Source organism: Prionailurus viverrinus, chromosome B3 (genome assembly GCF_022837055.1).
Source record: "Prionailurus viverrinus isolate Anna chromosome B3, UM_Priviv_1.0, whole genome shotgun sequence".
Taxonomy (NCBI): domain Eukaryota; kingdom Metazoa; phylum Chordata; class Mammalia; order Carnivora; family Felidae; genus Prionailurus; species Prionailurus viverrinus.
In genome coordinates, this window is record NC_062566.1 from 31,013,066 (window position 1) to 31,018,004 (window position 4,939).

A 4,939-nucleotide genomic window follows, 5' to 3' on the forward strand; every position below is an offset into this window, starting at 1 on the left:
GGACATGAGTTTGGGGAGACACTCTTCAATCTAGTGCAGTTTCACTCTTTTCTTTTTTCTTAAACGTGTATTTGTTTTTGAGAGACAGAGTGCAAGCAGGGGTGGGGCAGAGGAGAGAGGGAGACACAGAATCTGAAGCAGGTTCCAGGCTCCGAGCTGTCAGCATAGAGCCCGATGCGGGACTCGAATGCACCAACCGCAAGGTCATGACCTGAGCCAAAGTCAGACGCTCAACCGACTGAGCCACCCAGGTGCCCCTCCATTCTTTTCTTTTGCCCTCCTTCTCGACGGCCCTGGAATTTAGTCCTTCCCAGTAAAGCTTCAGCGCACAAGCTTGGTCTCAGGCTTTCCTTTTACTAGAGAAACTGGGATAAGAAAACATTCATATTCCAGAAGAGCACTGTCACACATAGATTTGAATCCCAACCAGGAATTTGACAAACTCACTCATCTGTCTTTCTTTTCTTCCACGAACATTTACTACACAATGGTTTTATGTTAGTTTTGGGCAATCCTGAAAAAACCCACAAGAGAAATTTGGGCTAGATCAGGGTTTCTGGAATACTAACACTGTGGACCTATAAGCAATGTATATTTTCTTATAAAAACTGAAGTAATGAGGGGTGCCTGGGTGGCTCGGCCAGTTGGGCATCTGATATTGGCTCCGGTCATGGTCTCGTGGTTTGTGAGTTCAAGCCCTGCATCGGGCTCTGTGCTGATGGCTCGGAGCCTGGAGCCTGTTTCTGATTCTGTGTCTCCCTCTCTATCTGCCCCTCCCCCGTTCATGCTCTGTCTCTCTCTGTCCCCAAAATAAATAAACGGTGAAAAAAAAATTAAAAAAAAATAAACAAATGTAAATTAAAAAAAAAAAATTTCTTAAAGAGCTTTGTCAACCTGACGAGTCTCCGGTGACACGCCCCAGGACTCTGTCTTCACTGCTGCCCCGTGTATCTTTCAATCCGATAGGATTTATGAAAACAGGGCAACTGCTTCCCATTTGTTGGGGAAGGACAGCAAACACAGCAGAGGAAAAGTAGCATGTATGCATGCCTTGACCGTCTACATCGAAGCAGCAAATCCAACAAGAGAAAATTTAACAAGGACCGACATCAAGACCTACATTTGGGGCCCCAGCACCAACTATCCAAATCTGGGGTGCTGTTTCAAAATAGGAGGCAGTCCGTCAGCTGTTAGCTCAGCGTGTGGTGTGGCTGAGAACAGAGAGGGTGTGGGAGGATAGCATCAGGAGAAGGACAGCGTCCAAACATGGGAGCAGGGAGCCCGGCCGGGGGGTCTGCCCCGTGGCAAGCAGAGCAGGAGAGAGACCGCGAAGAAAGGCACTTTCTCAGGTTTGAGGTCAGAATTCTGAACACCTTTCCACCTGGAGAGCTGGTTCTTACAGGGGAGAACTAATTAACTGATTCATTATTTCAACAGGTACTAATTGAACTACACCCTGGGCCCCTGTGGGCTAAGTGTTGGGGCCACGCAGGGAACAAGACAAACAGGTCCAGGACCCGAGCAAGGGCTGCCGGGCGCCCCGACTTCGACAGCGACGGGGACCCACGCTTGGGGTCAGGCTGCGCTTCCCTGGTATCGTAATGAGTGTTGTCACCGTCATCCACCATGGTTGTCTCTAGGGTTACACGGAACCACCTAAGCCCATCGTTTGTCCGGGAAAATTATCCTGAATTCAAATGTGTTGCCATCGGAGGCCCAGCGGCTGTGCCTCTGATGGTTAGAGTGGACGGGGCGAGGGGCCAAGGGTCAAGGACGTAGGCTAGACCCAGGCCTGCCATGACCTCTGTACAACCTCAGGCGAGTCCCTATCTTCTCAGCAATCTTGTGTACTTCAATTCTGTGGTTTGGGGGTTCTACGTTACACCACGCCCACATTTGAATTGATCGCCAGGCCCCTGTCCCCTGCCTCCCCATGCTCCTTGCTTTCAGTGACTCAGCCAAGCACTTACAGGGTCAGTGGGCCAAAGGAACAGTACTCTACTGGCTCCGGGACCCTTCGGCCATTTGCCCAATACGTAGGGAACCACAGGGAGAAGGGACCCAGAAGAGACATCTTCACGTGGTGGCATTCAAGTCTGTGTGTGAAATAAACCAAACGGCGAACTTTGTGGGGTCGGGGAGGAAGGGTTGTGCAACTCCCACTCCTTCAGAAGGGCTCACCTGAGTGGCTGAGAGGTATGCCAGAGTCGCCCAGCACCGAGGAGGGCCAATTGGTTCCCCAGCCAACTTGTCTCGGGGGCCAGGGAGCCCTTTGCAACCAACCACGACATGCACTCATTGGATCCAACAGCTGGCAACTTCTCCAAAAGCCACTGTGCGGGGAGTCTGCTGGCCCCAGATCCCCTAGCAGAATCAGGGACAGCAGAGGTTGCTTGCTTCCTCTCTCCATGACGGGCATCGGTGAAGGACCTGGGACCTTCTGAAAGGAAGGATAGAGGGAAACTGACTCTCCTCTTCCTGTCCCCGGTGGAAGCAGTGGGATCCGTCAGATTTCTTTCATCCTAAAAAAAAACCCTAAACTCTCCATCCCCGTGTCGTTTTCTAGACACTGCCCGACTTCGCTCTTTCTTTTGCAGCCCAACTTCTGCAGAGCTGCGTGCATGGAAGCTCACCACTCCTGTCCCACCCGCCCTCTCCTTGAGCCAGCACTACCTGACTCCCATCCCCGCCCACCAAACTATACCACTGCGGTCACCAACCACCTCTTATGCTCAAATCCAGAGGAAGCGCTCCCATTCTCATTCTCTTGGACCACTCGGACGCATTTGACCCTGTTGGCGCCTCCCCTGTTCTAGAACCTCTTCTCTTGGTTTTCATGACACCGTTCTCTTATCGATCCTACGTCGGGCCCTCAGATCCCTCTTCGATCCCTTCTTGCAGGCTCTGTTTCCACGGACCCGCGCTTTCAGCTCTGCTTTCTGTTACATCATAGTGTCACTGTGTGCTGTGCCCCACCAGTGGACTGGGTCCATCTCGGCCGCCTTGGTCATTACCACAGGGATTCATGACGTCCTGCTCATTGAGTGAACGGATAGGTAGATGAATGGACACACGGACGGCTCCATCTGGCACTACTCCTCACATCTTGTCCAATGGAGGTGGGCGGACTTCAAGGCCCGTATTGGAGGTAATAACTCATCCGCATGTGACCTATTCAGGTACCTTCTCGACTAGCGTGAAGGAGCTTCTAGGAGGAGGAGGTGGCGGGTCCTGGGAGAGAGAGGCATGTCACCTGAGCAGAAGAGGCTAATACCATGGCTCGGCCCTGCTAGATTCCTGGCGCTTTCTAGAATCTGAGGTTTCGATCACGTCCAGTTGTCCACAGTTAAGAAAGGAAGGGTAAAGGGGGACACTTAAGAGGGCCGCCGGAGGGAAGGGTTGAGAAGAGGAAGAGGGGAGAGAAGGCTACGCAGAGAAGGGGGCACCGAGAAGGCGGTGTCGGGGAGACACGGGTTCGAGAGGAGAGTAAGACCTTGGGCGTGCTGAGGTGTGTCCGTAAGTCCTAACTGTGGTGACAAAACCGCTCCCGGGCACGTCAGGACTTCGGATGGGATTGCCACTTGGCAGCTGGGCCATTCTTCATTGCCCCTCTCCTTTTAACCTTTATAGCAACAGACACCCTGTTCTGTGCAGACAGCTCACGGCCACCTTCTGGGCAGAGTGGCTACGCCCTCCTCTGGGCCCTTGGCACCTTTCCTCCCGTCTGATACAGGCCTGGCTGCAGCACGTCACCCGTTGGAGCTTGACCTGCCCGTCTCCTTCGGAATGTACCGCCCTCTTTTCTGCGTACCTCTGGCCACTAGCTCAGGCCTGGCACCTCCTACTACAGGCACCTGCTCAACATAATGTATTTTCTTTTGAGGACGAAGGAATGAATGAATGAAGATTCAAAGACTCTGCCCTCAAGGGGCTTACAGTTTCCCTGGGCCTATGACATAAAAGCAATAAGAGAGGGAGGAGATCGGTTGCTGGCTCCTGTGTCGTCATCAACCGGGAAGACGGACAGACACCCGCGATGCCGGGTTTCCCTGATGCACGTCCGATCAATTCCTCCGTCACGGAAACTGGGTCCCAGCACGAAAGAAACCAAGAGCCCAAGAAAGAGGCATTCCTAGGCTTAGGAGCCTTTGTCATTAATTTGTCATCTACCGGGGAGCCTGGGTGGCTCAGTTGGCTAAGCGTCCGACTTCGGCTCGGGTCATGATTTCGCGGTTCGTGAGTTCGAGCCCCGCGTCGGGCTCTGTGCTGACAGTGAGGAGCCTGCTTGAGATTCTCTCTCTCTCTCTCTCCCTCTCTCTCTGCCCTTCCTCGTCTCCTTTTGTTTAATCGGCTTTTGAAAAATAAACTTAAAAGAATTCAGATGATCTGTTTCTGGGTCTGCTTCCACAGTTGGACAGTGAGCTTTCCAAAGGATTTTTATTTTCTTTTTCTAATCGTGATTATGAGCATCTTGGGACCAGATTTCTGAGCTTCGCCTCCTGGCTCTACCATTTGCTGCCCGTGTGACCTCAGTTTCAACACTGGTAAATTGGTAACTACTGGGATCCTAACAGTATCCGTCGATGGGGCCACGAGTCGAATTAAACGGGTAGACACTCAGTAAGAGTCCTTCTTATTACCATCTCCGTCTTTGTCCCCGGTGTCCAGCGTCATGCCCCTCACCCACTAGATCGTCAATAAATGTTCGCCGAGTCGGAAACAGAAGCAAAAATATTCCTTGGCGTTGAAAATCATAGTGACGCTCTCGGACATAGCTTCGGTAGATTCCACAGCTGAACACAGACAATAAAAATAAAGTCAGTTGTCAATGAATTGGGAATACCCATTATTGCTCCGGCTACAACACAAACAAACGAGACTAATAGTTCCCGGCTCTGAAATGGATCCCAAGAATGGTTATGGCCGCCGACGGCTGACT

At 52.0% G+C, this 4,939-nt stretch overlaps 1 long non-coding RNA gene across 1 annotated transcript; it reads left to right on the top strand.

Annotated features, from left to right (window-relative positions):
• The first annotated feature begins 1,447 nt into the window (after positions 1–1,447).
• LOC125168653 (uncharacterized) lies at positions 1,448–4,346 on the top strand. Its single transcript, XR_007153237.1, has 3 exons — positions 1,448–1,593; positions 2,954–3,148; positions 3,631–4,346. It is a non-coding gene; the product is annotated as an uncharacterized LOC125168653 (long non-coding RNA).
• Positions 4,347–4,939: the final 593 nt, after the last annotated feature.